Here is a 22453-nt window from a genome sequence, read left to right as displayed (position 1 = left end):
CCTGATTCTTCTGTATCAGTTTATAAACCACTTAATGGAAGTTTTAAACCTATATTCTGTGAACTTATGGAAGCATCTCTAAGGATTCCACAACTGTTTAATTTTCATAACATAGTTGACTCTCAAATGAGTTAACTGCACAGGTCCACTTACATGTGTATTTTTTTTTTACAATATAGTCCTGTAAATATTTTTTCTCTTCTTTATGACTTTAATAACATTTTCTTTTCTGTAGCTTACTTTATTATAAGAATACAGAATATTATATATATATATATATATATATATATATATATATATATATATATATAACATACAAAATATGAGTTGATTGTTATCAGTAAGGCTTTCAGTCAACAGTAGGCTATTAGTAGTTAAGTTTTTGGGAGTCAAAACTTACACGTGGATTTTCAGCTGCTCGGAGGGTTGGTTCTCCTAACCCCAGTCTTGTTCAGGGGCCAATTGTAATTGTATGGCAAGACTATTTCTTTATTTTATTTTACTTTAGAGAGAGAGAGTGCTTATGAGCGAAGGAGAGGGACCGAGGGAAGGAGAGAGAGAATCCTAAGCAGGCTCCATGCTCAGGGTGGAGTCTGACACAGGGCTCAATCCGGTAACCCTGGGATTATGATCGGAGCCAAAATCAAGAGTCAGATGCACAACTGACTGAGCCATGCAAGTGCCCCAAGACTATTTCTTAATGTAAATTTTATAGAAGTATAAAATATACACAGCAAAGTTCACAGATCCTAAATGAAGAGCTTACTGAATTTTACAAAGTGAATATGGCCATGTCACAGCAAGAAAACATAACATTACTAGAACTCCAGAAGCTCCCTTGTTCCCCTTCTAGTCACCACCTTCCCCTAAGGATACTCAACATCCCAAGTTTCAATAGCACAGATTACTTTTGTCTGTTTTTGACTCTCTAGAAGTGAAATCATACTCCTTCATGTCTGGTTTTTCTCTCGATATTACGTTTGTGAGCATCATCCATGTTGTTTCCTATAGTTGTAGTTCATTCATCATCCTTGTTATACTATATTCTATTGTATGAATAAATTACTATTTCTCCATTCCACTCCAGACAGACATTTGATTGTTTCCAGTTTGGGCCTTTAACAAACTATCCTGTTAAGAACATTCTTGAATATACTTTCTGGTGAAAGTACTATTATTGCATTTAATTTATGGATGAGAAAAAGGAGTCTTCCAGAAGTGAAGGTACATACCTAGGGTGTCATAGCACCAGCTGGGCCAGGGCTGGGCCAGACCAGGTACTACCCACTCCAAAGTCATTTCTCTTGACCATTACAGTTAATGGTTTTTCTATTGAGCTGCTAACCTTAGATATGTCACTTAAAACTAGAATCCTATATCCTTTAGTTCAGGACTGACTGATAATTATTAAGTACTTGTTAGAACTGGCTGTATAATTTGCAGGGCTCATTGCAAAATGAAAGAGCAGGGAACCTTCTCTAGAAATTATTAAAATTTCAAGACAGTGATAGCAGAGAATTGAACCAAGCACAGGTTCCTTCTGACAGCAAAGTCCAGTGTAACTGCATAGGTCCCAAACCATGAAGCCAACCCTGTATGTTGAGTCTTAGTGGATCTAATGGATCCATAGAAAGGGTCTTTACTGAGTAGTTTGGCAATGGTTGCTGCTTTTTAGAATGTGATAATCAAATGCTGGAGCTAACAGACATGAACACACATTCAAGACATAGAAACTGTGTATGTAGCGGGGCACCTGGGTAGCTCAGTTGGTTAAGTGACAAGTCCTCCTTTCGGCTCAGGTCATGATTTTACAGTTCCTGGGATTCAGCCCTGAGTGAGGCTCTCTGCTGACAACACGGAGCCTGCTTAGAAACTTCTGTCTCCCTCCCAGGCTCGCATGCTCTCTTGCCACTGCTCGCTCGCTCTCTCTCTCTCTCTCTCTCTCACAAAATAAATAAATAAACTTCAAAAAAAAAAATCTATATATGTAGCATGTATCAATAAAGTATAGAAAAAATAGGCTGAGCGAGGTCTGATGTTAATTCAGTTCTAACCCTTTGGTTGCAGGTGTGTGTATGTACGATGTTAAAGAAACCTTTTCTGCCTAGCTTTCAAGGCTGCCTAAAATGCATACTCACTGTCCCTAATCTACTTTACTTCCCCATTTCTCTAACACACACTCTCTTTCTGAGCTAGTCAGTGACTCCATGCCATCTGGTCACCCTTGTCTCAGGGCTTCCAGGCATTGCTTGTTCTCGGAGACTGTGCTGAACTTACTCTACAGATTCTGCGAACTGAATGAAACTCAAGTCCTACTCCTTCTCTGAAATCACTCCCAGTAACATTTAATCTACCCCATCTGTTCTATGCTTCCAGATTTTGTTACGTACTGACAAACAAAACCTTGCTTTATTTGCTTACTAACTAGTAGGTTTTCCCAGCGATAGCTTGGGAGAATCAATATCTATTACTATTAAAGAAAGAAAGAAATCACTGCTTCTACTCAGTTGGGAGCTACTAGTATTTCCCTTTTGAGGAGCGGAACAATTATGTAACAACACTTTGATTTCAAAGCATCTCCTGTTGTAATTTTGGAAGCCACTGTTTCCCCTGCCCATGGTAACTTTTTTCTTTTTAAGTTTATTTACTGATTTTAGTAACCTCTACGCCTAAAGTGGGGCTTGAACTCATAACCTGGAGATCAAGAGTCGCATGGTCCTCCAGCTGAGCCAGCCAGCGCCCCTGCCCACTGCATCTTAAAACAGGACATGTTTCCCAGGTCAAGTCACATGGACCTCACACTGCATGTACCCCAATTTCAAAGACCCTGGGAGATAACTACTTGCTTGTATTCCTAGTTTCCCCTAAAGCAATGCCAATATTTTTAATCAGATCATCCTAATTGGTTCTTCCAGACTTAGTTGGTCCAATAAAAAACCACGTGGGAACAAAAAGACCCTCAAAGTTACATAGTGAAGGAAAAAAAGTGTTTTTAGAAAACTGGTCAGAAGAAAATTGAGGAAATGCTATTTATTTGTTTTGCAGACCACAAGAAGGAATACTGAGTTCTTAAACTAAGAAAATGGTATAATGGGTGGTATAGTTTCTTAGGCACTGGTCTAGACTAAATGCAACACTTAGTCCACTATTAAATGTTTACTGAATGTAAAGATATGTGCACACAGAAAATAAAATCGATATTTTATAAAATAAAAATATAAAATAAAGAATATAATACTTACCATGCCATTTCCAAGAATGGGTGTCATATAACTTCAAAATATGTTCTACAGTAAACTTTGTGAAGAAGTGCTACAGAAAACTCTTAAATGAAAGTAAATCTGTTTAAAAACATAGGCTGATATGCCCTATAAGCATAAAGATTTTATATTTTTCCAGGTACGTCAGATTTTATTTTATTTTTATAAGCTTATTTATTTTGAAAGAGCGCGAGTGGGGGGAAGGGCAGAGAGACAGAGAGAGAGAGAATCCGAAGCAGGCTCTGCACTGTCAGCACAGAGCTCGCAGGAGGGCTCAAACCCATGAGCTGTGAGATCATGACTCAAGTGGAAACCAGGACGTTTAACCAAGGTATGTCAAATTTTAAACATATTTGGCATAAGTCCACAAAATGAGAATTATGTTTTTAATACTTTAAATTTTTATAATGGTTGCACAATAAACCTATTAAAAAATCTGGAGAAACAAAAATTAAGTCAGAGATCAAGATTAAGTCTTGATCTCAAGACTGTGAGTTTGAGTCCCATGCTGGGTGTAGAGATTACTTAAAAATAAAATCTTGAAAAAAAGATACCTATTTTAAATAATTTTTGGTGCAAAGAAGAAACACTTGAATATAACACTTCAAAAAAAGCAATTAAGAAATACTGATCTTGGGGCGCCTGGGTGGTGCAGTTGGTTAAGCGTCCGACCTCAGCTCAGGTCGTGATCTCACAGTTTCTGAGTTCAAGCTCAGAGCCTGGAGCCTGCTTCAGATTTTGTCTCCCTCCCGATCCCCCCCCCCGACCCCCCACTCACTCATGTGCTCTCTCGCTCTCTCTCTGTCATAAATAAATAAACATTAAAACAAATTAAAAGAAAAATACTGATCTTTAAAGGGATTTCTAAAAAATCAATGGGAAAAAATTTCAAATGATTTCGTCTTAGTTATAACAGCAACATGAACTCCATTTGCTCTTCTGCAACACTAAACCCTCAAGGAGCTCATCTTTAATAATTGTAAATAACTGTAAATAAAACCTCTACACTTTCAAACCCAGTGTTCTGAGAGTTTCAGATCTTCTTCAAATTCAACAGGCATAAAACCGAAGTCAGCTTTCCCCAAAACAAGATTTTGTGGTACCAATCTTAAGTCATCAAGGATATTTTGGACTCTATCATAATTCCTTCCTCTGTATTAAGTTATTGACCATAAGGTTTCCTTTTCCTTTATGACGTCCCGGCTCACCCGTTTACTTTTGGTTTTGTTGGGTGTTACCACAAGGGATGTGCTAACATCTCAATGCCTTGGGCCACTGCCTAGTGGCTTCACTTCTTCCCTCATCCAATCCATCTGTTACTCTATGGAAAATGTAATTCCTGAAAGTCCGAACTCATATGTGCTCAAATTTCTACTAGTCTCTAACACCAACTTTGCAACATTGCGGCCACTTGGGGTCAGGATTCAGTTATAATATTTCTAACCCACCTGCTTTTTAAGAATATCAAGGATATACTGACTGTCAAGCAGCTAAACTACAGAAAAAACGTGAAGTCTACTCTAAAATATGGCCCCATATATTCATCATCATGCCAGGACTGGTACACAGCATTATCATACTAGCTGGCTCGATTGTAATGGGTAACTCTTTAGTTATATTGAAGAGGTGACTTAATATTAAGTTTTAACAGGGGCGCCTGGGTGGCTCAGTCGGTTAAGTGTCCAACTTCAGCTCAGGTCTTGATCTCACAGTTTTTGAGTTCGAGCCGTGCATTGGGTTGTCTGCTGTCAGCACAGAGCCTGCTTCAGATCCCCTGCCCCCCTCGCTCTCTGCCCCTCCCTTGCTCACGCTTTCTCTTTCTCTCTCAAAAATAAACATTAAAAAAAAAAGTGACTCCAGAAAAATGCCTTCTTTAAAAAAAAAAATAAGTTTTAACAATGTTCTTACTCTTCTGTGGGAATTTGCATATATATCCACATATCAGATAAAGAAATATGTCAGACCACATGCCCAAATATTTGGTTAATAAATATGGTTAGCATCACCAGGGGCGCCTGAATGGTTCAGTCGGTTAAACACCCAACTTTGGGTCAGGTCATGATCTCACAGTTCTTGGGTTCAAGCTCTGCATCAGGCTCGTGCTGACAGCTCGGAGCCTGGAACCATGCTTTGGATTCTGTGTCCTCTGTGTTCTCTCTCTGCCCTCACCCACTTATACTCTGTCTCTGTCTCTCTCTCAAACATTAAAAAATTAAAAAATATATATGGTCAGCATAATCAAAGTAACTAGTTGGAGGTTTTGTTCAAATGTCATTACTTTTCAGGTTGTGCAGAATGTGGTAGTCCTAACTAGATAAAACCAGCTCTGGTTTTTAAAGAAGGAGGTAAACGGGTGGTTGTAATAATTAGAGGACTTCTCTGCATTTGGACAACAGGCTCTGGGAATCTGTATAACCTAAGGACACTGCAGAAACAATTAGCACACAGGTGTTTTGCTGCACACAACTGCACTAGCTGCATACAACTGACCAGAGGGGAACACAAGGGGCTGTCATAGGACTCCCACCTGGCTAAACCCTGAAAAGTTTTTCAAGTTAATAACATGTGTTATAAGAACTTTCTACTTTCACATTTTAGATATCTAATTTAAAACAGGAAAACTCATGAAGTTGCATGGTTCCTATCACTGGAAGGATTTATACAGAGGCTGGATACACATTTACAGTGGCTTCACAAACAAGATTCAAGCATCAGTTGAAGAGAATGGGGGATATGATGACCATATTAAAGCGACAGCCTCTTCTGATTGTGGCAATGGTGTGATGTGATGAAAGACCTTTTCCCCTTTATGCTAGCTCAATCATGTGACACTGGGACAATGCAGGTGGTGGGTACTGAGGGAGATAAGCGATTGATGGATGGATCCTTTCTAAACCTCTACCACACTCTCCCTTCTCCAATTGATTGAAACAATCTTCCTTTTAACTAACATTATCGCTGTTTGTAAATGCTTCTTTAATTTTCCAATCCACCATAGGATCTTTAAGAAACCATTTCTTGCTTCAGAAGCAAAATAACTGTAATTTTGACTAAATATGTACTAATAAATCCAACATAAAGAGAAAATAATTCACAAGATGTATATTTCTTACAACATATAAAAATAGAAATAAATATTTAGCAAAAGATCATATTTTAGTATGTGTCATTTTGCTTTTCTAATCATAAATCTCCTTAGTTCAGCGTAGTACTGTTTGGTGGGCCTAGAAAAATCATAATGTTGTCTTTGAAATATTCAATGTGAAGGTCACAGGAGCAAGAATACATTCATTTTTAAGAATAAAAACAACAAAAAGACTTAACCACAAACAAAACCAACAAACACGGTGATTCCACAGTGAAACATTCTAAGAATTTTTAAGCTTTCCCACCCCCTTTCTTCAGAGAGGCACACAAATGAATCAAGAGCCATTACTGCCCGGATATACTATTGGGGGAAGTTATATCTTTTATTACTATTTATAATATAGGAGATGGCCCAGTCGGTAGAGCATGCAACTCTTGATCTTGGGGTCCTAAGTTCAAGCCCCATGTTGAGCTAGAGCTTACTTAAAAAAAAAATGGAGAGTCGTAAAACTACCAAAATATTTCACTGCAACTGACGGACAAATTGAACTTGTATGAGGGAACCCTCTCTGTTTGAAATCTGAACACTTCATCTGCCATAAACTGGAAAATAAAAATTATATACTGCAAGGGCCGACAGGATTTATAAGTCAAAACTGACCTGAATTTGAATCCTGGTTCTCCTACTTACTAGCTGTATGACTTCAGGCTAATGTTTTAACCTTCTGGGCCTTCGATTCCGTTATCTACAAAATAGAGATAATAGTAATTACCTCCAAGGGTTGCTGTAAGGATTAAATACACACAAAGAACTCAATACAACACCTGGCACAAAATAACCCTGCAAAAAGTGTTGGCTATTTTTACTATTTCTGCATATTGGGCAGACAAGCTCTAAAGTTGTTCTGAGGCCCATCTCACAGAGCAGCAGAGGGTTTGGGCACATGCAACCCTTTGATCTTTAACAGATTTAAAAAAAAATTCTTTTTTTAATGTTTACTTTTGAGAGAGAGAGAGAGAGAGAGAGAGAGAGCATGAGCAGAAGAGGGGCAGAGAGAAAGAGAGGGAGACACAGACTCCGAAGCAGGCTCCAGGCTCTGAGCTGTCAGCACAGAGCCGGACCCAGGGCTGGGACCCAGGGCTTGAACTCATGAACCGTGAGATCATGGCCCATGGCCTGAGCCGAAGTTGGACGCTTAACCGACTGAGCCATCTAGGCGCCCCATAACACTTTCTAATTTCTGCAGTGGGCAACCATACACCATCTAGACTTGCGCTCTCCAGTAACAGCAGTCACTAGTCACAGGTGGCTAAGGAAAATCTGAACTATGTCTAGTCAGAACTAAGATGCCTTGTCAGTGTAAAATACACATTGGATTTCAAAGACCATATAAAAAAAAAAAAAAAAAAAAAGAATTGGGGCACCTGGCTGGCTCAGTCAGTAGAGCATGGGACTCTGGGCGGTTGTGAGTTCAAGCCCGCATTCGGGATAGAGCATACTTTAAATAAAATAATTTATAATATTTCACGTTTAAAGTATTTGATTAGGTGTGGAAATGATAAATTTTGGACTTAAATGAAACATATTGTTAAAATTAATCACACGCGTTTCTGTTCATGTTTTTTAATGTGGCTACCAAAAGAGTCAAAATTAAGTGCCTCGCATTATATTTGTATCAGGCCGAGCTGATGCATAGCCTCGCCACTCGCGACGTGGACTAGCAGCACCCGGGGGAGCTTGTTAGAAATGCAGACTCCCAGGCCCTGCCCAGACCTATAGAGTCAGCATCTGCGCGTCAACATGGTACTGAGGTGATTCTTACACGTCGCTCCAGAGTTTTTCGCTGTTTATCGTAAGAGGGCATATCTGGCCGTATAATCACATGAATGCGAATATCCTTGCTTTAGGTAATTGCTCATCGAAAAAGGAAAGTGAAGGAGGAAAAAGTGGTGGCAGAGAAACTGTACGGGCGAAAGGAAAACTCAAATTATAGGAACAAAAAGAAAGCAGAGGGCAAAAATTCAATCTGGGGGATTCAGCGGAAGGGAACTGCCACACTTTTGCTTCCATAAAGGTAGAGGGAGATGCAAACTGAGATAAAACCTATAATCAAAACCTGTAAAGACCAGGAAATCGCGTCAAGTCTTTCCCGCCCCTCAGCCGCCTCAGCTAAGCTAGGCCTGGGCCCAAGGGGGTCTAGGGTTGGGGTGCAACGCGAACCACCATTCAGCCCAGGGTTGCACAGTTCCGCAAGGCGTCCAAGGCCCAAAGCCCCGCTTCCCAAGACACAGAAACCGGATCCGGGGGCTCACCTGCCTCCGAGCCGCCCCAACCGCCTGCAACTTCGCCACCGCCACCGCCACCGCCCGCCACCTTGGAGTCCTTTTGCAGAGAGCCCGCCCCTGCTGGCCCAGGCGCTGCTCCCATTGGGCAGGTCGCTCGTCAGTCGTGAACCGTAGGCTGTGGAGAACGCTATAGCAACCGAACTCGGAACTACACCTCCCAGAATGCTCTGCTTGAAGGAGAATCGTCACACCAGGGGCGAAATACATGGACGAAATTGTAGTCTCCCGGATAGGTTCCGTTTTATGCAAATTTATGTTAAAGACCACACCCTTCCTCATTCCAACCATTTGCCCTACCACCTTCCCTGGAGTGTGGCCCGCCTCTTTTTCGCCTCCTTGTTCTCTCCTTTAAAATCTTTTGTAACTAATTTAGTTGACTGCATCCTATTGCCTCGCACGACAACGGACAGATGCAACAAAACCTTGGAACAAAACCTCCATAACTCCGGTCAGGGAAATCCCAGACCAGAAGCCTCTGGTTACACCTTCTGGGAAGAGGGCAGGGAGAAGAGGGAGTCCTAGTCCCCGCCTCCTTTGCGCTTGATGATTGGTTTATTTGGCTGTCATTCCGTCTTCTTCCATTTTTTTTTTTTTTTTTTTTTTTTTTTTTTACGGCCCGCCGTTCCCGTTCTTGCGGTGGGCGGGGGTAGCGGTAGGGGGCGGTAAGGAGGTGCGGACCCCTTCTTCCGATTGGCCGACTGTTCGTCCCCACCCATCTGTGGGCGGAGATGGAGGGGTGGAAGGGGGCGGGAGAGGCAACGGAGGGAGATGAGGAGATACGTGGGAGCGAGGGAGCCAGGGAGGGAGAGAAGGAGGTAGAGAAGAGCGGAGGAGAGGGGAGGGAGCGCAGCTTGGTTGCTCCGTAGTACGGCGGCTCGCGAGGGAGAATCCCTAGCGGGCTCCGGGACGCACGGAGAGGCGGGCAGGCGGGCGGGGATGGTGTGTTGGGCTGAGGCTCCTGCGTCCCTCTCCGCCGCAAGTGAGCTGCACTGATTTGTCCCTGGGGCGGCAGCGCGGACCCGCCTGGAGATGAGGTGAGGAGCTGGCTGGACTGGGAGGCAGCGGGGGCGGGGGCGGGGGTCTGCGCAGGGGTCGGCGCGATGGCCGCCCGGGGCGCCCGTCCCTCGGGCCGGCGCGCGCCCCTCGGGCCGCCCTTCAGCCTTTGCCGCGCGCCCGGGAGGCGCGGCACCCGCCGCCCCTGCGCCTCGTCCTTCCCCAGCCTCCGGGGGCGGCGGCGGGGCGGCCGGCTGGCCCGCGTCGGGAGGCCGGGACGCCGCGGCGGGCCAAGGGGGTGGCGGCCGCTGGACGGGCTTCGGGTTGAATGAGCATCCGCAGTCCCGGCCGGCCGAACGGGGTCCCCTCCCTCCCCAGGGGGCGTGGAGCGGTCGGCCCTTCCAGGGCTGACCTCGCTGCCCTCCGCCGCCTGAGCGTGGCGGGCCGGCCAAGCCTCGCCTCCCCGCCAGCCTCCCGGGGATCCGGAGCTCGCGGGGAGCGGCATCGCGCCGCCCGCCTCTCCCTCGGGCCTCGAGTCCCCGGCTCATCTCTTTTTCTGTGTCGTGTGCCTGCGAAATCCCTGTCAGTGAAGGGCGGTCAATGCCGTTTGGCCCTAAGTCGTCCTGCCTCGGCTGACTGATGGTATTTAACAGAAAGCGGCTCTCCTTTCGGTGGTAGCGCGTCCCCGGTGTCTGCCGCCTCTCCTTCCCTTCTTTACGCACAGACGCGGTTTTATGGTGTGGACCCGAGGCACAATTGCGGTCTCTTCTTGCTTGAACGAGGAAATGTAATCAGAATTCCCAGGAAAAGGAAACCAGCGAGGAATGGCTTGCACCTTCCTTTACTTCTGTTTGCCTTTGGATTAGAAAACAACTTCGCAGATAACATTTCCTATGGGCATCTTTTGTTGTGATTCATACCAAAGAAGGCTTTGCTTTTGAAGAAATAAATTAGCGTCTTTTTCTGTTGGGTGGGAGGCTACGGAGATTTTTGATAGCCTCTTAATATGAAAGTTTCCTTTAGAACTTTGTCATCATCCGTGATATTCCGAAGGCAGCACCAGCCTGGAATTTTAAATATATGCGCACTCCGGCAGATGCGTTTCTTTGTGCTTATCTCCTGGCATCCTACTCTTGTTGTGTCCGTGGTCAAACGTGCAAGTAATAAAAGCAAGTACAATAAAAAGAATAGATAATAAAAACACTGTACGAACAAATGCGTCTGGAAAATCTCAATTCCGTTAACGGAGAGGCAGTGTTACTAATCCCTTTGAATGGATGAAGAACGGGCTCAGAGATCTCATGGATTATGTAGTGGACAGGATCTGAGGTTAGGAACTGGGGCCAGGACCCAGCAGGCCAGCTGTTTTGTGAAGTGCTACTCTTAACCTCTAAAATGGGAGGAATGTATTTGTCCTGGATACCTTTATTTTTAGATTACTTAAGGTGCAGAGGCTTAATCACCCCCCAACCCCTTTAAGGTTAGGATTTCTACCTGTCTATCTCAGAGACCAAAATGCTGTTTTTGTTTAAACATTTTTTTTTCTAGTTTACTTGAAATATTTATGTTGCACTGATAGGTGTTTGCTTATAACCAAAAATGTACGTATTTGTAATGTTGAAGAGAATTCTTTCTGTAGGAGGTTGGTAAAGAACCCAGGAATTTTCAAGTAATCTAAATTGGAAATGAGGAACACTAATCTAGTGATTGCATTAAAACTATTTAAAACTACTTTAAGTAGCTTCAGTAAGGAGCATTTCTGATAGAACTTTTTTAAAAAGGTATTTCTTTATCTAAGAATGTATCTGTTGAAATTGCTGAGACACGGGGCACCTTCACAAAACTCTATTATTATTATTCTGCCTGAGTAAGAGAGGAAATGAACAAATTTTTGATGTACTTTGGAACCCTGTGGATTGTTCAGATACTAAGCATTGTGAAATAGGGCATAAAATGAGTGGTAGCAAGTTAGTTTCCTGAAATGTTTGTCCCTCTTAGCATTTTTTTTTTTTTTTTTGCACTTGACTAGAAATTTCTTTTTTCCTAATTCTTGATTCTATTGGTAGAATTCAAGTTCTTCTTTTCACCAAATGCCTAGATTGAGGCAAATTCAAATCTGCCATAAGACGTTGAGGAGATGCTGGTAAATTCCTCCATTCTTCTCATCTTTTTAATTTGCTAGATTTGTGAATTATACAGAATTAGTTACACGAGGGTTGGGTTTATGTTAGTTCAAATCCCACTGCCGTTACAGCTATTCTCTTCTGAATGGCTCCACTTACTACTAGTGGGTTTCTCAGAGTCCGGATCTCAGATCGCATAGATCAGCATTAAGTGAGGTTCTTGTTAAAAATGCAGGTTTTTCTGTTATCTCACCTCAGAATCAGACTCCTGGAGTGAGGCCCTGGAATCAGTTTTTTGAACAAGTTCTCCAGGAATTTCTCCCACAATAGTAAAGTTGGAAAACAGCTGGCATTATGTTTCCATCTTGATGAGCACCTCCTAAGGCCATGTCCTGAAGTGGATAGCAAATTTTTTTAAGTAACAGCATAAGTTTTTTTTTTTTTGTTTTGTTTTTAATGTTTATTTAGTTTGAGAGAGAGAGAACGCGTGAAAGGGAGCATGTGGAGGAGGGACAGAGAGAAGGAGAAAGAGAATCCCAAACAAGCTCCGTGCTGTCAGTGCAGTGCTCCATTCGGGGGCTTGAGATAATGACTCGAGCTGAAATCAAGAGTCTGACTTAACCTGCTGAGCCACCCAGCAACCCCTAAAAAAGGAAGTTTTATATCTTCGGCTGCAAATAAAAAACGGACTACGACCTTCAGATACGTAATGCACCTGTGTATAATATACCTTTCAGAAGAGCAGAGGCTTGGTCATCATTGTTATCTCCATTAGAATAGTGCCTGGAAGGGGCGCCTGGGTCAGTTAAACGGTCAGTTAAACGTTGGACTTTGGCTCAGGTCATGGACTCACGGTTCATGAGTTCGAGGGCTCTGTGCTTACAGTTCAGAGCTTAGAGCCTGTTTCGGATTCTGTGTCTCCCTCTCTCTCTCTGTCCCTCCCCCACTAGTGCGTGCTCTGTCTTTCCCTAGTAAACAAATAAACATTAAAAAATAAAATCTTTCTTTGTAAAATTGGTCTTATTACTTAGTGGTCAGTGGTCACTGACCATTTTATAAATTAGGAGCCTCATTTACTGTGCCCAGTCATTTCTCTAAGTTTGGTTGGCACTGGAAGTAGAGAACCTTTCCCAAGCAGAGAACGCTCCAGGTGGTTAAGCTGGAAAGAAGGCTCCTATCAAAATATCTGCTTAGAGACTCAAAATGTAAATTTAAGTCACAGTGTGGTGGTAAATTACTATGTTATCAGTATCTCAAAATACCATTTGACACGCTATCAGCCCAACATAATGCTGTGAAAACTGGTTTACAAAAAATACAGAAAATTGGTATGTTTTCCAATTTCATTTTCATCCTAATATGATATGACCTTCACTCCTTTCTTTCAGAATCCATTGTAGGACCCCATAAATAACAGCTTCTATTATGTAGTTGAGGGTGCTGAATAGGAGTAAAATTTCTTTTTAAATTCTTTTTAATTAAAAAAAATTTTTTTTAATGTTTCTATATTTTTGAGACAGAGAGAGACAGAGCATGAACGGGGGAGGGTCAGAGAGAGGGAGACACAGAATCTGAAGCAGGCTCCAGGCTCTGAGCTGTCCACACACAGCCCGATGCGGGGCTTGAACTCACAAACCGCGAGATCATGACCTGAGCCGAAGTCGGACGCTTAACCGACTGAGCCACCCAGGTGCCCCAAAATTCTTTTTAATTTTTTTAATGTTTACTTTTGGGAGAGAAAGAGGCAGGGTGAGTGGGGGAGGGGCAGAGAGAGAGGGAGGCACAGAATCCAAAGCAGGCTCCAGGCTCCAGGCTGTCAGCACAGAGTCCTATGCAGGGCTCGAACCCACGAATAGCCAAAGTCAGACTCTCAACCGACTAAGCCACGTACATGCCCCTAGGAGTAAAATTTCTATAGAAAATTGGGTTTGACTGTATGTAGTCTACGACTTTATTCTAATCCCTTAACTTTTCAATGCTACAGTGTTTTCAGTGGAATGGGAATAATAATAGTAGGTTGACTTTAAATACTTCAAAGTGCTTTCATAAGTTCTTGAGATATGTTCACTTAATAAATGGTAATTAGGATAATGAGAAGAATTGGAATATATAAAATTATATAAAACTCAAAAGCTAATCCATTTAATTTTTGTGCTACTGCACTTGATGGTAGTAAGTAGAAATCCATTGCTTGAAAAAGAAGTCTCTTGCTAATTTCTTGGTACTAAATATGTATAATTTTTAAGTTGGAAAAATAACCATTAAAAGTGTCTAATAGGGGCGCCTGGGTGGTTCAGTCGGTTAAGCATCCGACTTCGGCTCAGGTCATGATCTCACAGCTTGTGAGTTCGAGCCCCGCGTCAGGCTCTGTGCTGACAGCTCAGAGCCTGGAGCCTGCTTCAGATTCTGTGTCTCCCTCTCTTTCTGCCTCTTCCCCGCTCACACTCTGTCTCTGTCTCTTTCAAAAAATAAATAAACATTATAATTTTTAAAGTGTCTAATAAACCATCACATATTATGTAAATATATATATGTATATATTTGTTCTAAATAAAGATAAACCTTGTCATCACTTTTAGCTTAATTGTACATTTCAGAACCAAACTGCTAATCCATTAATAGCCCTTGTATTTTAAAGAATCGCATCGGGGTACCTGGATGGCTCAGTCAGTTAAGCATCCAACTTTGGCTCAGGTCATGATCTCTCATGATCTGAGTTTGAGTCCCTCCTCTGGCTGTGTGCTGAGAGCTCAGAGCCTGAAGCCTGCTTCAGATTCTATGTCTCCCTGTCTCTCTGTTCCTCCCCTGCTTGCTCTGTCTCTCTCTGTCTCAAAAATAAATAAACGTTAAAAAAATCGCATCTTTATGGTAGAAAAAATTGAAATACAGAGAAGTAAAAAGAAAACTATAAAATACTCATAAGTCCACTAACTCAGTAAGTATCCCTCCAAACCCTCTCTTTGTGTGCATGTGGCTTTTTATATACAGTTTTTGGTAACAAATATAGGATCTTGCTAAACATATTATTTTGTAACTTGGTTTTTTTTGTTTGTTTTCTTGTTTTGATTTTTGCTTAACATAACACCTTACCATGAATCTTTCTGTGTCAATATTGACAGTTATAAGTTTAATAACTGAATAAGATCCCATTTTATATGTGATAATTTAACCAGTTAATTTTTATTAGACATCATTTTGTTTCCTTCCCCACCCCCCCCCCCCCCCCGAGGTTATCAATAACTCTATAGTTATTGTACTCCTACATACATCTCTATATACTCTTGAGACATTTTTTTCCCTTCGGATAAGTTTCTAGAAGCGAAGTTGCAGAATCAAAGTACAGTACATGCTGGTTTGTAAGGTTTTATTGATACATATTGCCATTTAGGAAAGTTGTAGCAATTTACATTTTTTTTTTTTTTTTAATGTTTATGTATTTTGAGAAAGAGCTGAAGCAGGGGTAGGGGCAGGCAGAGAGAAAGAGAAAGAGAATCCCAAGTGGGCTCTACACTGTCAGCACATAGCTGGACGTGGGGCTCAGTCTCACGAACTGTGAGATCATGACCTGAGCCAAAATCAAGAGTCTGACGTTTAAACGACTGAGCCACCCAGGTACCCCAGCAGTTTACATTCTTGTAGTGGGGGATGAGAGTTCTGTGTTCTCTCCTACTTCCTTTTTTGTAGAGTGACTTAACCAATAACAAACGTAGTGAATTATTATTATTTTTAGGAAGAAGAATGGCATGTTAATGTAACCTGTTCAGGAGTAGGATCTGGAAAGTCTGAAAATTCATATACCCATGATAGTTATAGTTAACATTTAGCAAGTCCTTTTGCATCATTTTATAAACACTCACTCAATCTTTGCAAATCTAACTCACTCAATCTTTACAAAACTGCCCTTTTTTAGATGAATACGCCTTGGAAACTAAGGTACCAGTAGTTAAGGAACTTAAAGAGCCAGTAAGTGGCTGCCCAGATGTGTTGATGCCAGAGCCCAAACTCTCAGCCACAGTGCTGGATTGCCTGTTCCCTGGACGTGATTTCTAGGCCTTGGGGTATTTTTTACATTCCTGATTTCTATTCTGGAATAACCTAGAGATTCCCTGATATGTATTAGTTTATGGATCAGGCGGGGTACAAATTGGAGTCCCTCTCAAGATTGAGAAGTCAGTAGTATAAATTAGCTCACCAACAAGCCTCGTCTACTGTCTAACATTCACCTCTCAGCAGCTTGTCAGTCTTTCCTCTGTAGTGGTTTTCCTAAAGTGCCCCTGCGTGGAAAGCTGGAGTAGAATCACAGAGGAGACTAGTGAAATTTGAAAAAGCAGTTCACTTGTAATGTGGCCTTGCCTTGGAAACATGATTGCATCCAGGTGTACGATCAGGGAGACAGCAGAGCGTCTGTCCAAACATTTCGATGTTGGCCAGTTTGGAGATTTGAAGCAGCCTGTTGGAAGTTCACTTCAGGAATGTGAAGGCCTCACTGTGGAGAGATGTCACAGATCCATTGGGAGATCGTTAAAAAACAAAACAAAACAAAAAACCCTAATAAACATGATGGTAGAATATCATTAACATTTTGTTGCTAAGGTTTGTAGCCTTCTAACAAGGTGAATTTGAAACACGTTAAACTACTTAAATTCATCAGTGCTCTTTTGACCTTTTCCTAGTAGAATTAATAATTGGCAGCTTATCTTACTAGCTTCTTGGCCCAGAGAGAGCATTGGTGAAATCGCTCTGGCTTTAGGTCTCTTGGCCTGAGTTTGCCTGTGCTGAGGTAGGACTGCCACGGGCTCAGTGTTAAGTTGGTCACTGACACCCATTCTCACTATTGTGTAGTGTGGGGTTCCACCAAGGTTGTGTGGGAACGGTGCTCAGGTACATTTCACTCTACGAGGAGTGTGTACTGAGGGATGTGATGGAGTTTGGGACTCAGCTGAATAGGACTGTGAAAATAACAAGGTCATGGCAGTTGGTCAGTTTTTTTTTTTAATCCTTGGTGGTTAAAATTAAACGCCCTCTCTTTCATACCGGAGGGCAGTGCTTTTGATCCTCTTGCTTTACTGCGTATTTTGCCTTGTTTCTCTGTCTGTGATGGTTTTGTTCATCCTTGGTCTGCAAGTGTCCTGGTGAGCGGTGGCATGGATTTGCAAGACGTGGATACAGCTCATGGAAGTGAATGCAGCCACCTGGCTTTTAGTGCCATGCTCCAACCAACCTACTTCAGGAGGACCCTGGCTCTTGTGGTAAAAGCATAGGAAACAAGATGCCAGTGGATCCCCTTGTTTTTTCTGTCTGTCTGTCTGTGTGTGTGTGTGTGTGTGTGTGGAGGGCTCATTACTTTTCTCCCAGGCAAACTTCCCGAACAGTTACACTGTTCTGACAAGGGCCCTGTTTTGTATCATAAGCCGTTGTATAAACACACAACACCGTTCCTGTGCATTATCTATGATAAAAGTCTGTTCGTTGTGGATTCGGTGTTTTGTTTTTTTTTTAATTTTTTTTTTTTAATGTTTATTTATTTCTGAGACAGAGAGAGACAGGGCATGAGTGGGGAAGGGGCAGAGAGAGAGGGAGACACAGAATCAGAAGCAGGCTCCAGGCTCTGAGCTGTCAGCACAGAGCCCGACGCGGGGCTCGAACTCACACACTGCGAGATCATGACCTGAGCCGAAGTCAGTCGCTCAACCGACTGAGCCACCCAGGCGCCCCGGATTCAGTGTTTTATAAAAATCAATTTCTGCTGCAAACTTAAGATAATAGATTTTGAAAACAAGTAATCTTTCAGTTTCTGGAATTGTTTAGACCCCACTGCTGTATTTGGGCACAGTTGAGATATTACATTTTGGTCACTGACATATAAAAGCCGTAGAGCTAGTATGAGACAAACTTTCAAAAATTGACAAATCAGTGCCATTCCTGGTATATCAAGTTTCTGTGAGTAAAGATCCCCCTCTTTTTTTTCTCCTGTCTCCTTTGCTTATGATAATTACTATTAAAGTCAGAAAATGATAATACACTTATAATAGGTAGTATTTTCACATACCTTCAAATATAGTCATTATAATTGTCTTAAAGTTCTTTAAATGATTACAGAAATTGAGGAGGAACAGAACGTGTTAGAGAGGTTACTAGGATGTAAGCTTCAGGAAGGCAGGGAATTTTGTCTGTGTTGTTCTCTGCTTTATCCCCAGGACCTAGAACAGTGCATGAGCACTCAGCAGTTGGTTGTCAGCATGCTGAATAGAGTAGTGTTTGAGGACCTGACTGTCTGGAGGCCAGAGTCACCCAAGTGCGGTGAGCACAGGAGAGACAGGTGAGGAAGAAAGGGGACGGCTGGTTTGGATTTTATTCAATCAGTGGAAGTAGGAAACTAATGTAAGTTTTAAGCAGGGGAGTTCCATGCTTTGCTTTTGTTTAAAAGGATCACTCTGGGGGCACTTGGATGGCTCAGTCGGTTGGGCATACGACTTCGGCTCAGGTCATGATCTCACAGTTCGTGGGTTCGAGCTCCCGCGTTGGGCTGTGTGCTGACAGCTCAGAGCCTGGAGCCTGCTTCGGATTCTGTCTCTCTCTCTCTCTCTCTCTCTCTCTCTCTCTCTCTCTCAATATCTCTCTCTCTGCCCCTCCCCCACTCGTGCTCTGTCTCTCTCTGTCTCTTGGAAATAAATAAATGTTAAAAAAAAATTAAAAGGATCACTCTGGATGTCATGTGGGGAATGCCTTGCAGGAGAGCAAGAGAAATGTTGAATTGACTACCTTCCATCATCTGTGAATGTTGACATTCTACCTAGCCTTGTGGTTTTTCTTTACGGTGAAGATACTCTGGATAGGGTGAGAAGCATGGTGATTTGCATAAACTTTTTAACATTCTCGTTAAACTGCTGCCATCATTGATCAAATCAAATAAAACAATGTAAAGTAAAGATCAGGAATAATTTAACTCTTTAAGCATTAAGTTAATTGGTATTATAAATACAGATTTCTTTTTTTAACGTTTATTTCTGAGAGAGAGCGCGCGCGCGCCGCGCACACACACACACACACACACACACACACACACACACACGAGCGCAAGCGCATGTGCAAGCAGGGGAGGGGCAGAGAGAGAGAGAGGGAGACACAGAATCTGAAGCAGGCTCCAAGCTCAGAGCTGTCAGCACAGAGCCTGATGCAGGGCTCAAACTCATGAACTGCATGACCATGACCTGAGCCGAAGTCAGACACTCAACCAACTGAGCAACCCAGGCACCCCTAAATACAGATTTCTGGTAGAGATTTTCTGTTTACATTTTTTGGTGAAAGAAACTTCAAATATAGGGAACTGAATCCTTAAAATAGGTGTTTTATGGCTTGAGTGTCTATAGCTCTTCGCTTTGAGGAAGGTCTCATTTGTAAACCGCTGCTATTGTCTGTCCAAGCTGGTGTTTTAATTAGTATCAAAGGGAGGGAAATACTGCAGTAATTGTAACCTTACATTACTTCCTTAGTTCAATTAGTTTTAAACCACAGTCATTGTCTGTTATCTTTAGTTGTTTTGGTCTCATTAGATGAAGTAATATTGCAGTTGTGATTCGGTATTTTAAAAAATAACGTTTTTTGTTTTTTTTTTTTTCTTCACTCCAAAAGCAATACATGTGTATTGAAGAAAACTTTTGAAAAGAAAAAGAAAAACAAAAGTGGGCCTTTTCTCACTATCCAGCGATGACTATTCATACGCTGTGAGGGGTCAACCTGCTCAAATTTCTCAGGAAGTTCGGTGTGTGAGCTTCTCAGTCTGGGAGGCATGACAGCGTGTTAGGGATCAGGGCACTGAAGATGGTCCAGGGATGGGGCAACCCAGGGTCTGTCAGACTACTCATTCGTGGCCCTGGGAGGATGCATGTTGCTGTTACTATACCTTCTAGTTCTTCAAGAGAGGCTGGAAATCCAGAAGTACGGCTTTAATATGAAATCTCCCAATTTTTATGTGGGCCACAATTTTTATAAACACACTGGGGTTCAAGCAAAGCAGACCTACTAAGGGCTGACTTCAGTCATTGTCGCCTTACAAGTTTATAATCTCCGTACATACAGTTGTGTAGCCCGTTTTTCACTTAATATATTGGAATATATTCCAGGCCTCAGCAGCTTGCTGCTACTACTCTCCAGTGGGTTCCCCTGGCAGTGTGGACCTATTTTGTGTTCCCTCACCACGATTGGGTAAAACCATTGTTTAAAAATCTAAGTTTTATTTAACTTGCATTTTCCTACTACTACGAGTGAGTGTGAACATTTATCGAATGCGTATTGGCCCTTCTACAGATTTCCTTGATAACCAGCCACCTTGCTAGAACTCTGTGCTCCAGGGGTGTTTTGGTCATTTATTCCATATTTCTCAGCATTTATCAACATAATATCATATACAGTTAGTACCACATTAGTCCTGCTAATTGGGCCTAATGGCGGGCATTATCCCCCAAACCTGAGCACACCTGTGACCCATTTGAAAGTACAGTAGTTGGAAAGTTCTGAGTTTGTTCGGTGAACATGGGCCATGTGCCCTGTGTCCCGGCATTGCTCTAGATGTCCAGCCTTGACCCAAGACAGAATCTCAGCTCTTTAAGATCTCACGGGTCTTAAATTTTTCATTTCTCTTGGGTTTTTCACATAGACCAATATTTATAAAAGACAATTTTTACTTCTAGAATGTGTAATTTATTTTTAGCTTGTATTACTGAGGTGAACTCCCCAAGTTCTAATCTCTTAAATTCAATTTAATTCTCTCAAGCTCTTTTAAACTCTAGACTGCTAGCAAAAGTCTAAAATGCACCTTATTTTGGTGATGAAAAAACTAAGTACCGGGACTCTGTGGTGGGAGTTTCTGTGGTGTCTGACCCAACACGAATCCCTTATCTGTCCTTTAACCAAACATCCGCTTCCTACCAACTTCTTCGTCCCCACAGATGGTGGAGAGGATTGAACGAGGTCTGGGAACCTGACCCAGGCTAGCCCAACCAGTGTTCCTTTCTTGGAAATTTGCAAATAGCCCCAAAAGAGAGGCGTTTGAGCTTCACATGCTCATGGCCACAAGGTTAAAACACTTGGGAGTCAAAGGCAGTTATGTTCTGTTGTCTGGGGAGAGAGAATGGTGGTTTGTAGATGGAGAGAATAAAGCACGTATCTGGAGAGACGCAGAAAGAGAAGAACGCTGCCTGAGTCTGATAGCTTTAAACCTTTTCTTCGTTGCTTTCTGGGGCTGGCTGCATTCCTGTTTCTGAGTTCTGTGAAATACTCCTGTACTCTCAATATCCCCCCTTCTTTCTCCTTTTGCAGAAGCCTAAGCCAGATGAGGTGGGTTACTGTTCATGTCATCAAGGATCCTTCTCATTCCCAGCACTGTATTCATTTTATAATACTACCTTGTCTCTTACGTTTCTTCTGAAAAAGTTGTGAATTTTTCATTATTTTTTAACCATGTAACAATAACATGGGAAATTAAGGATTGCAGGAAACACAGAAGTACACAATTTAATTCAGGTAATCATGATTTTATTGGAAAGGTCATTTTGCAGATGTGGATGCCACGTCTCACCTCTTTTAAAACCAGTTCAGGGGCACCTGGGTGGCTCAGTCGGTTAAGCATAATCTCTCAGTTTGTGAGTTCGAGCCCTGCATCGGGCTCTGTGCCGATAGCTCAGAGACTGAGCCCAGTTCAGGTTCTGTGTCTCCCTCTCCCTCTGCCCCTCCCTTGATCACACTGTGTCTCTCTCTCCCTCAAAATAAATAAACATTAAAAAAAAAATTTAAAAAAAAAGCACACAAGAAAAACCAGTTCAGATCTTTAGCAGAGGGACAACAGGAAGGAAGAGATTTGGAATGTACTTCCAAATGTCCTAGAATTTCAGTGGTGTTATTTCCCTTCACATACAAATAGCATTTTGGCCTCATGCAAAAAATGATACTAGAGGTATTCACAATGGAAAGTATTGTCGTGTGTTCATGTAGGCGGTGAGTTTGATACCTGTTCAGGTGTGTTCTGGTCAAACCGCTGAAACAAGACTCTTGACTTTAATATCTAAATACCAAGAAAATGAATCACAGCTTGATTTACCTGGAAGTAGGCTTATCATAGATTAGCTTTCTGTCTCATGGTGATGTCATAAAAACTCAGTGCCAAGTTTAAGTAGTTCACTATTCTAAGAAGTTGGGTGGGGAGGGAAAAAAGAAAAGTGATAGAAAGGGAAGAAAAGGGTTGTAGTAGAGAAGGAAGACAAAATCCAGTGCTACAGTTTTCCTTATTTATAACTGTATTTGCTGATCTTTTTTATTTGCACGTGGAAGAAGCACAAACTGTCTTAAGAAAAAAAGAAAATCTATTGACTCACACACCTGTCAAGTCCAAAGGTTCTGATTGGCCTGGCTTGATCACATGCCCGAAGCAGTCCTCATGGCCAAGCGAATGTGGAGCTCTCATTGACTGTCCTGGGCTCTTGGGTCCATCAGTTGTTGAGACTGGTACCTAAATTCCTGGAATTAACCGAAGGAGGGAAAATGGGATCAACTGGGAGAAGAAGAGTGTTGGGCAGGAAAACACATGCCCAACACTCTCATCATAAATGATGATCATATGGAAGGGGACTGGTGGTAACCCCTTTTTTT

The 22453-nt window shown here is 42.2% G+C and overlaps 2 protein-coding genes and 1 long non-coding RNA gene across 12 annotated transcripts in view; 1 reads left to right on the top strand and 2 right to left on the bottom strand.

Moving 5' to 3' along the window:
• The window catches only part of CRYZL1 (crystallin zeta like 1), a 33460-nt gene extending 24694 nt beyond the window's left edge, over window positions 1-8766 (bottom strand). The window contains exons 1-2 of one of the 4 annotated variants that reach the window (XM_060640425.3): window positions 8661-8751; window positions 7009-7093 (exon numbers count right to left, since the gene is read on the bottom strand). The gene's annotated coding sequence lies outside the window, so the exon portion shown is untranslated. Of the gene's footprint in view, window positions 1-7008; window positions 7094-8660 lie in introns of all 4 variants that reach the window. The other 3 variants (XM_060640422.2, XM_060640423.3, XM_060640421.3) reach the window with 3 other exon arrangements.
• The window catches only part of LOC145715744 (uncharacterized), a 136417-nt gene that overhangs the window by 64675 nt on the left and 49289 nt on the right, over window positions 1-22453 (bottom strand). The window lies entirely within an intron of this gene.
• ITSN1 (intersectin 1) overlaps window positions 9443-22453 on the top strand; it is a 220210-nt gene continuing 207199 nt past the window's right edge. For 5 of the 7 annotated variants that reach the window (XM_078452815.2, XM_078452814.2, XM_078452812.2 and 2 more), the window contains exon 1: window positions 9443-9727. The gene's annotated coding sequence lies outside the window, so the exon portion shown is untranslated. The remainder of the gene's footprint in view (window positions 9728-22453) is intronic. The other 2 variants (XM_078452817.2, XM_078452816.2) reach the window with 2 other exon arrangements.

Source organism: Panthera onca, chromosome C2 (assembly GCF_046562875.1).
Source record: "Panthera onca isolate mPanOnc1 chromosome C2, mPanOnc1 haplotype 2, whole genome shotgun sequence".
NCBI classification, from domain to species: Eukaryota; Metazoa; Chordata; class Mammalia; order Carnivora; family Felidae; genus Panthera; species Panthera onca.
The sequence above is the reverse complement of the archived record's forward strand: the minus strand, read 5'-3'. Positions and strand labels throughout refer to the sequence as shown.